The sequence below is a fragment of the Pan troglodytes genome, chromosome 13 (genome assembly GCF_028858775.2).
Source record: "Pan troglodytes isolate AG18354 chromosome 13, NHGRI_mPanTro3-v2.0_pri, whole genome shotgun sequence".
In the NCBI taxonomy this organism is placed as follows: domain Eukaryota; kingdom Metazoa; phylum Chordata; class Mammalia; order Primates; family Hominidae; genus Pan; species Pan troglodytes.
The window spans coordinates 118,654,165-118,664,736 of NC_072411.2; the positions used below are offsets into that span (position 1 = coordinate 118,654,165).

The window sequence follows — 10,572 nt, forward strand, 5'->3', positions numbered from 1 at the left end:
TCTGGCAGCCTGCTGTCCTTCAAGCTGAGTGGAGCCAGCTGGGTGCTGGGGTCAGCGGGGAGGAGAAGGATGGAACATCCAGAGAATGGCAGGGTGGGAGAATGGGCCCTCCCAGTGGCAGGAGGCATAGACTCTTTTGTGCCACCAAAAATACCATCCAAATTTAAAGCTGACAACACAGGTGGAGTGGGCGGGCCGCTGTGATTTGACGGGTTCTCAGAGGCTCTGCCTGCCTAAAAATATCTCCTCTACCCACCTGCCTGGGACACCGTCCCTTCTTATCAAGCCTGAAATTCCTACCATTAGAGTTGCTAAGGGTTTAGATGACAAAGAATGGGGCATGTTTCCCAGCAGGTCACCATTAAAGCAGGCTTCCTGGGAGTGGAAGGGAGGCCCTTGAGTCTGCTCCTTTTAGCACAAAGAGCTAATACGGCCAGAAGCTCAGAGGAGGCAGGAGTGGCCTACTTTACAATTTTGCCTCCTACTGAGATGCCAGTCACTTAATTCATTCATGCCCATATGACCAGGGCCCTGAAGAAATTAGGAAGCAGGCTGTAAAGAAAATAAGACAATGGGCCCACAAGTAAAGCATCATATTCTGCTTCTCCTTTGCAGTTCCATTTAGGTTTTGCATTTTCTCCTCACGGGAATCTGGGTCCAAGTTGGAGAACTTTTTTATGTGCTCGGGGCAGCCAGGCATTAGGGTGCACCCAAAGCCCCACAGGACCCCCCAGAGATTGTTGTTCTCCCTAAGTTCTTCCCCACTTCTTCTCATCACCACTTCCCCTTGGCTAATCCCAGGAAAAAATTAAAAATCCAAGTGTGGGCTGGGCGCAATGGCTAACTCCTTTAATCTCAGCACTTTGGGAGGCCAAGGTGGGCGGGTTGCTTAAGCCCCGGAGTTCCAGACAAGCCTGGACAACATGGCAAAACCCTGTTCCTACAAAAAGTACAAAAATTAGCTGGCTGTGGTGGAGCGCGCTTGTAGTCCCAGCTACTAAGGAGGCTAGGGTGGGAGGATCGCTTGAGCCAGGGAGGTCGAGGCTGCTGTGAGCTGAGATCGCACCGCCGCACTCCAGCCTAGGCAAAAGAGTGAGACCCCTTCTCAAAGGAAAAAAAAAAAATCTAAATGTGTCAGGTCATGGCGTGCTATTGAGAAGTAGAGGAATGAAAGGGTGGGAGGCAGGGTGGGCAGTAGGGGAGATTCACACCCCTGTTGATTGGTTTTGCCCATTCCATTCTGACATGTGTGAGCCTCAGCTCTGCTGTCAGAGGCTGAGGCAAGGGAGGGGGACTGACAGGACAGGTCAGAGGGGACCATGGCTGACAGAAAGGGCCTGGTGGTGGCAGAGTGATTAATGATCCTGGGCTTGGAGAACTGACGATGGCCAGAGGAGGGGAAGATAGTGTTGATCCGTGCTGGAGGTTGTACTGGGAATTTATAAGCTCTGGTGTGAAGAGGAAGCTGTCTGAATACTTAAGAAGATGCTTGGTGTAGGCCTTGTTGGTTGGAATTAGGGTGGGTACCTTGACTTAGGTCACATCATTCATTGCTTCATCAATAAGGTGCACAGGAATAAGACTAGCAAACCCAAGTGAAGAAATTCATTAATGTCAGGCCATTCTGTGGTTGTCTTATCTAGGCCAGACACACCCTGGTGGAGGAACGGGGAGGGCTTGCCCTTGAAGCTAATGGATACTCTCATTGTCCATCATCCTGGCAAGAATTTGATTTGATGCTGGCTATAAGGATATAAAGAGGAGAGACAGAGAGTGGAAAGAAAAAAAAGTGTTCGTTTTCCCCAGAGCAGAGTATGTCTTTATCTGGTGTCCCAAGAGAGGGGTGGGATATTCCCAGTGAGTGCATTTTGGGGCAGAAGGAAGGCTGCCCTTTGCCAAATGTAGGCAGCCCAGGAGCCAAACAAGGAAACAGATCCTAGGGAAGAACCTGATATTGGGCAAGAGTTTTGGTAATTTTCAGTTTTTATATTTCCTTCCATTAATCTCCGACTTACAGAAAAGTCTCTTTAAGATTTACTGCCTGGTCTCAGTGATGCTGTAGAGGCTGAGGGAAGAGTCTGGTACCCATTTGGGACCAAAGAGCAGAGCAGTGGGCAGTGTCCCCTCCCTTGAGACCAGAGAAGTCGAATTAGTGGTAGTAGCAGGGCAATCATATCCAGTCGAAACACGGTGAAGGTCAGTGAAGGAGGCAGTGGCTCAGGGATAAGACAAGAGTAATCATCTCCTGGATTTCTTTCTGGACACATGCAAGGCAGCACTCTGGGAAACTCTCAGAAACAGTTTGGGGGTCTCTGAGGACTGGGGCTTCAGCTCAGCCACTGGCATTTGAGGGGTTTTATCTTAGACATCAAACATGTCCTGCAAGACCCAGCATTGTGTTGGGCTCTAAGGATACAGGGATGAATTCAATATGATCTTCCCACTTATGTGACTTTACCCTGTCCCTCCAGGTGCCTGGAACCACAGGACCCTCTATAAGAAAAGGCACCCTGAGTCCTGGCTAAACAGGACCACTCGTTTTCCTGTACATTGCCCATATTGCCAGGCCAATGGCTCAGGTTTAGGGAACACAGGGTTTTAAGATCTCAAAGAGAGGTTTGAGATTATCTGGCCCAAGTCTCCATTTTGGCAGATGTTGAGACGTTTATATAATACAATCTGTTGGGGAAAAGGGCATCTAGACCTGTCCTTTTTGCAAGTTGATATCAGAGCATCACCCTCACTCAGAAACAGAGAAAAGGAGGTGAGTCCTGCAGCCATCGTAAGTTGGGGAGCGTTTGTGTTTCAGTGTGACCATCACGGGGTCTATGCTGAAGCCCTAACCCCCAATTCCAGAGAATGTGACTTCATTTGGAAATAAGGTCTTTGTGGATGATTAAGTTAAGAAGAGGTCATTAGGGTGCACCATAATCCAATATGACTAGTGTCCTTATAAAAAGGGGAAATTTCGAAACAAAGGGATAGACACAGGGGGCATGTCATGTGAAGATGAAGGCAGAGATCACATGATGCAGTGGAAGGCAGGAAGTGCTAATGATTTGCAGCAAACCACCAGAAGCTTGACAAGAGGCATGGAGCAGATGCTTCCTCACAGCCCTCAGAAGGAACCAACCCGCCAACCCCTTGATCTCAGATTTCTGGCCTCCAGAACCGCGAGACAGCAGATTTCCATGGCTTGAGCCGCCCGGTTTGTAGTACTTCATTATGGCAGCTCCAGCAAACAAATACAGATTTATGACCTCGTCTACCCGACGAGGATGCCTGGCCCAAGCTGGCATACTAAGAGTTTTCCTGGAACTTGGGAACTGGGACAAAGAGGGACTAAGCCAGCAAGACCGAAAAGCATGGTAGTCCCAGGACAGCCATGAAAACCATATGTGAATTAATGAGTGAGCAGATTGGAGCAGGTAAGGAGAGGAAGCAGAGATGCCACGGGAGGGAGGTCCTAAGGCCCCACAAGCCAGAGAGAGCAGCACGGTGGTTGGAGTTTTGGTTCTCTTAACCCCCAGAGGTGCCTTGTGCCTTGTCCATTTCCCTAGAGTCCTCTGCAGCCTTTAATTTGTCTGGGTTAGCCAGAGTGGATTTCCATTCCTTGCAAATCTAAGGGCATGAATGAGAGCAGCCAAGAAGAATATGTAGAAAAATGTTAGTATTGGATATTTCCAGATGGTGGTTCTTATTTCATTCCCAAGGGTTATCAAAGTTTCTAATTTTCCTACAGAGAACCCCTATAATGTGTTTAATATCTTAAGCTAACTAGATTAATTCATTTATTCATTCACTTAGCAAATAATTATTGGAGCTTCCTTCATGCAAAGCATTGTTTTGGACCCTAAGGACGTCATGTACAAAATGCACTTAAATCCTTGCCCTCCTGGAGCTGATGATAAAGAAGATGGACAAGTAAAACATATGGGATGTGAAATGGTGATAAGAGTGATGGAGAAAATAAAACAGGAGAGGAGGTTGGAATTGCCAGGTAAGGAGAAAGATTTTCGTTTTAAATATGTTGACCAGGGAAGGCATCACTGAGAAAGGGAGATTTAAACCAAGTGTTGAAGGAGGCAAGGGGAACGAGTCACTTAAGTATCTGGGAGAAGGGTGGTTTGGGCAGAGAGGCCCACAGATACAAAGTGTGTGAGGCAGATGTGTGCCAGGCAAGTTCCAAGAAAAGCAGGTGACCAGGGTATCTGAAGCAGAATGAGAGAGAGGGAAAGGACCAGAAGATAAGGCCAAAGATGTAGTTGGGGGAGGAAAAACCAAAAGAAGTTGAAAAGAAAACAAAAGAAAAAAATAAAGATGTAGCTGGGAAAGGCCAGGTGTGGTGGCTCATGCCTGTAATCCCAGTACTTTGGGAGCCCAAGGTGGGTGGATCACCTGAGGTCAGGAGTTCAAGACCAACCCAGGCAACATGGAGAAACCCCATCTCTACTAAAAATACAAAAATTAGCCAGGCATGATGGTGTGCATCTATAGTCCCATTTACTTGGGAGGCTGAGGCAGGAGAATCGCTTGAACCCAGGAGGCAGAGGTTGCAGTGAACGGAGATTACGTCACTGTACTCCAGCCTGGGCGGCAAAGTGAGACTTGGTCTCAAAAAAAAAAAAAAAAAAAAAAAAAATGCAGCTGGGAAAAGAAAGTGGGAAGGCCACCTACAGTTTGTGAGGAGTTTGATTTGATTTTTGGGCTAAGTATCTATTGGAATATAACAAAACTTAAAACACAGTGGCTTAAAACAACAGCAAACATTGATTCCCTCACAGTTTCAGTGGCTCAGGGACACTCATGAGATTGTAATCAAGATGGTCGCCACATACTGTATTCATCTAAAGCCTCTTAACCAGGGCTGGAGGACCCTCTTCCAAGGTGGCTCACATACTCACAAGGCTGGCAAGTGGGGGCTGGCTGCTGGCAGGACGCTGTGTTCCTCAACACATGGCTGTCTCCATGGGGTCTTCATGACATGGGGAATAGCTTCCTCCCTAGTGAGTGATCCAAGAGACAAAGCAGAAGCCTCCATTTTTTATGACTCCACACATAATATTTCATAGTATTTTATTGCTTGCATAGGTCAGCCTTATTCCGTGTGGGAGGGGACTAGACAAGAATCTGAATACCAAGCAGCAAACAATACTGGGGGCCCTTTTGGAAACTGGCTATCACAGCTATTCTATTTAAATGAGAATTTCCAATATATCAAAAGACAGACGATTTGCCAAGTTCAACTGCATCCCCCTTTGTAGTGTTTATCTAAAAAAACAAACAAATTCAGGAACATAACAATTCTCTAATTTTGACTTCCAAAGGACCTAGTCTTAAGTAATCCATCTTTTATCTGTAAATCATCTCCTGAAATATTATTTGCCTCCAGAATGAAATACTCCTGCTAAAATTATTTGGTAATAAACAGCAAGCACCAACTTTAGCTGTCTTGGACACAAATGAAGGGAATCTGGGGGAAAGATTCTGTGGTGTCTCACAGAAACCTTGGAAGGACCAGATTACTAAGCCTCAACAAGGACAGAGAACAGGGTGGTTTTGGAGACTTCAGTTCCTGCAGGACAAGGCTCTTCTCTAGGAGTTGCCACCACTGTGACTCAGCTCCCACACCCCAGGCCCTCTCTTTTCAGAATGGCCAGATTCCTGTGCAATTTGATGGGCTTCAATTGGGTCAGGGGTGCTCCAGCCCCACATAGACTCATCACCTACAGACAGGGGAGTAAGGGACACAAACTCCACTACTAAGGTCCCCTTGAGTATTGTATTAAAGAAGTTCCACAAGATGAGTGAGTCTTTGGGAGCTGAGTAGCCACCCCAAGATATACTTTCTATAAAATGCAAAGATATATTGTACTCAGATGGTCACTACTGAAATTTTATTGTGAGCCTGATTTTTTGATATGAGTATATGCATGTTTGAATGTGTTTTTATGTAAAACCATTTCATTATTGCTATGATTTGAATGTGTCCCCCAAAGTTGGTGTTTTGGAAACTTACTCACCAAGGCAAAAGTGTTGGGAGGCACGGCCTAATAAGAGGTGATTAGATCAGGAGGCTCTGCCCTCAAGAATGGATTAAAATCATTATTGCAGAAGTGGTTAGTTGTCTCCAGGGTGGGATAGTTATAAAAGCAATCCAGCCCCCTCTTGCTGTCTTGCTCTGGAGAGGTTTCTCACCATGTGATGCCCTCTGCCAGGTTATGACACAGCAAGAAGGCCCTCGCCAGATGCGTCTCCTCCATGTTGGACTTCCCAGCCTCCAGATCCCTGAGCCAGATAAATTTCTATGGTTTACAAATTACCTAGTCTGTGGTAGTCTGTTACAGCAATACAAATGGACTAAGACAATTATCATATCTAACAAAACAAAAATTCTTTCAAATATCATCATGTATCCATTCAAATTCAAAATTTCTTGATTGTGTCGAAGTAAGGTTTTTTTAAACGTTAATTTAGTTTGATTCACATTTCAATTTTTAGTCTAGCACAGGATCACCCACTAGGGAGCATTTTGAAAAAGTGTGGAGTGTTTTTGGTTGCCCCAATGATGGGTAAGGGGCTTACTTCTGGCAAGTAGAGGCTGGGACCCCAGGCAGCTCAATCTTTTACTGTCTGTGAGACAATCTCACCATCTCATATATACTTACCCTATGCTCCACACAATTTTCAAATGTTCTACTAGATATTTACAGAGTTGTTTATAACTTGCTTATAACTATCTGAGCTTTAAAAAGTAACAATTTTATATGTAAACAGACTTCTTAAAAATGATTTTTAATATGCACTAACTATATGCTAAGAATGAAACTACTCTGTAAATTAAGGGAAGATTAGAGTTTGTGTTGTTAATTTATTTACCAGATTTGCTCACTCTTTTGGAAAATCACATCATTGACTGCCACACCACTCATGGTAATTGAGTCTCCAATATGCCTGTATTAGTTTTCATTCATAGCTGTCATAACTGTGGTGTTTTGCTTTTAGGAAATAGTGCCTATCTTATCATGTATCCCGCATAGTCCTCTCTGAGTTGTTGGCTATTGAAATACACCCCTATGTGTGATTCCTTAGCTTCTTCCTACTCTAATTGTTTCTCAGTCCTTCTCATCATGCCTGAACCAGATACTGTGGTCTCCAGCTGTCTTTCTCTTAGAATAATGTCCCAGCATTTAGGTTTGGTTGGGGACGGGAGCAAGGGGTGGGCATGAATTTCCTGAGCTTCCCTGGCATTTGCAGGGAGACAGCAAGGGAATACCTCTGTGGGTCACAACAGAGGGAGAGCCAGCTGAGCTTGCAGGATGGAAACATTTAGTAGGCTCCCTCCAGCCATCACTGTCTCCACTACTGCTGACGCCACCATCCATAACAAAGCTTCCAATTTGCAGGCTTCAGATTCAGCTTCTGTTTCCTGAGTGCCTCCACTATACCAGCCATTGGGCCAGGCATCCAGAAGCCCTAAGGTAGACCTCATCATCCCTGTTCTACAGGAGAGGAAAACCAAGACTTGGCTACTACAGTATACAAAGGGTGTGGAAAAGTCCTCCTAGAACCCTTACCCTGCTTCCAGGAGGAGCTGGACAGTCCTTTCCAAGTCCAGGCAGAAAGGAGTCTTCTCTTTTTCCATTCTCTTTGTTACTTTATATGCCTGTGCAGGCTTGGTTGAGGAAGAAGGGGGGCCAGAAGGAAGTCTGGCCAGATGGCAGGGTAATAAATGACTCTGATTTAATAATTTGTTGCTCTCCTCTTAATTAAAAGGCTTTTCCCTAAATGATTTGCTGATCACACAAACAGCACACACTAGTTGGGCGAGGACTGGGGGCCCAGGGAAATCTAGACTGAGAGGAGAAGGCATTGGAATAAAGAGGTGGCAGATGGCAGAAGAAGCCCACCCTCCATGTGCCAGGGTGGGCCCAGCTTCAGGAGCTCCCTCCTCCTCAGGTCTGAAACAATTCAATCCAATGATAGAGCTTTGGGGGACTGGTTCTTCTTTCAGGCCTCAGCTTTTCTGGAAGCTGACTTTGCCAGGAGGCTTTTTAATTTCTGGGATGAAGATGTAAGCTTTATTTTATCTAACATGTGGCTTTGCATTCAGTTTCCTCAAAGCCCCATGTGGCCTTGCAGGGTGATCAGGTAGCCTTTGGACCATTTTGCATATAAACTGTCACTTATACACTTGATCTACTGGGGTGGTGGTCATAGAGGGGGACAGGGCACCCATTGTTCCAAGCAGCGTCCTGTCAATATCTGCAGTTGCAATCAAATGACACTAAATAGTGTCAATGGATAAGCTCTCTATTGCTTCTTTACAACTGCAATTTATAAGTTCCTGGGATTAAAATCTGCTTTCCAGCAATTATCACACAGAGGTATATTTTCAAAGCCTCACATGTAATTAGAACATGTTATTGATAAAGTGCTAGCTGAAGGTTTAGACTTTGAGTCTGTTCATGAGGGATCAGTTTTGTTAATATTGATAATGTTTTCCCCCTTTAATGCAGTTAGGAGTTAGATTGAGATGCCAAATTCAATCAAAATGCACATCTTATCCCCCGCCAAGGGACTTCTGGCTCTCTTTTACTTGTTCAGACTTGTAGAAAGGACCCCAGAGATCATGTCATATAGGAAAACATCCTGCCAATCTATAACTCTATGTTAAAGAATAAACTCTTTTACACATTATTTTGGTTAACTAGATTTTTCTCAGCATTTGTGCTTCCATCAGATTGGATCATCCTTGCCATAACCACCATCTTCCTATTATTGCTGGATTCCAAATTTCTACTTAGCCAGTTCAGACACCACTTCATCCGCTTAACCTTCCTGATTCTGTATTCCCTGTGTCTCCATCATCAGAGCTCCTCACTAAACCCCCAAGGCCATTTATCTGTGATTGATTGATTGATTTCTTTTTAGAGACGGAGTCTCACTATGTTTCCCAGGCTAGAGCACAGTGTCTATTCACAGGCATAATCATAGCCCACTAAGGCCTTGAATTCCTGGGCTCAAGCAACCCTCTTGACTCAGCCTCCTAAGCAGCTGGGACTACAGGCACACACCACTGCACTGATCTTATCCACAATTCTTTTTGTATTATATTTTCCACACAGGTATTCTCTCTTCTCCTAGTCTTTAAGTTCCTTGAGACAAACTTTCTTTTTAGTGTTTGTATTTCATCTGTTGGCAACAGTATCTTGCACACAAATCATAAAGACCAAGTTGAAGAGGCTTCTTACTTTGTTTCATCAGTCTGCTAATATGTTATCAATACCACATTAGTTTTATTATTGTAGCTTTGTAGTATATTTTAAACATTAATAGAATAATAACTTACATTTATTGATTACTTAATGTATTCCAGGCAATGAGCTAAGTGCTTTACATGATCTCAGGTAATCCTAACAGGAAGTCTATGGGATAGGTACAATTATTTCCATATTACAGATGGAAAAAACAAAATTTAAGGAGATGAATTTACTCCAAGACAAATGCAAAAAGTGCAGAACAGTGTATATAGCACACTGCCATCTGTATGAAAGGGAAGGGAAGATAAATAAATGTTTTTACTTAAATGTGCATAGAATATATCCAGAAAAATATGCAAGAAATTGATTATGTAATTGAAATATAATAATTATATCCATGATTATTATAAGTCAATTAAAAATAAACAATTTTTTAAAAAAAGAAATGGATGACATTGGCTGCCTGCTGGGAAGGGAATGGGATGCGGGAGTTAAGAATGGAAGAAGAGCAGAATCAAGTTTTGGGTGTGCTGAAGCTCATACAATTTGGGGGGAGCACTTTTACCAAAAAAATACAAAATTAGATACAGAGCCTTAGAAGGGATATATGCCAATGAGGATCCCTGATGCCATAGGTTACTTTTTAAATCTGCCCTCAGCAGAAAGGAGACATTCCACTATATATACTTTTGTATATATTAAATATATGGAGCTTTAATCATGTAAATGCATTGTCTATTCAAAAAGATACAGTTTTTTAAAAATTTGTATTTTTTGTTTTGCCAGGCACAGTGGCTCATGCCTATAATCCCAGCACTTTAGGAGGCTGAGGCCGGCAGATAACTTGAAGTCAGCAGTTCAAGACCAGCTTGGCCAACATGGTGAAAGCTTGTCTCTACTAAAAACACAAAAAATAGCTGGGCATGGTGGCACATGCCTTAAGCCCAGCTACTCAGGAAGCTGAGGCAGAAGAATCGCTTGAACCCGGGGGGCAGAGGTTGCAGTGAGCCAAGATCATGCCATTGCACTCCAGCCTGGGCGACACAGTGAGACTCTGTCTCAAAAATAATAATAATAATATTTTTAAAAGCCAGTTCTCCAACTGACTGCATAAAGCAGGACTTTTACATTTTTCAAAAAGTAAATAACTAAGTTTTCATTTTTTCCAGAAGCGGAGGTGTCTGTGCCTATAGCAAGCTGGAGGGGGTGCTGAGGAGGAATTCCAGAGTTGCCTGTTTTACGGAGGCAGGGTAGAGGGATGTGGGGATTTACCTTCGTAATTCAGAGTAGAGATTTGTGTCAAATGTAA

The 10,572-nt window shown here is 43.9% G+C and overlaps 1 long non-coding RNA gene across 1 annotated transcript; it reads left to right on the top strand.

Moving 5' to 3' along the window:
* The first annotated feature begins 1,282 nt into the window (after positions 1 to 1,282).
* Positions 1,283 to 7,745, top strand: LOC107973918 (uncharacterized). The gene is made up of 3 exons (XR_001716436.4): positions 1,283 to 3,428; positions 3,808 to 4,000; positions 7,407 to 7,745. It is a non-coding gene; the product is annotated as an uncharacterized LOC107973918 (long non-coding RNA).
* The last annotated feature ends 2,827 nt before the right edge of the window (positions 7,746 to 10,572 follow it).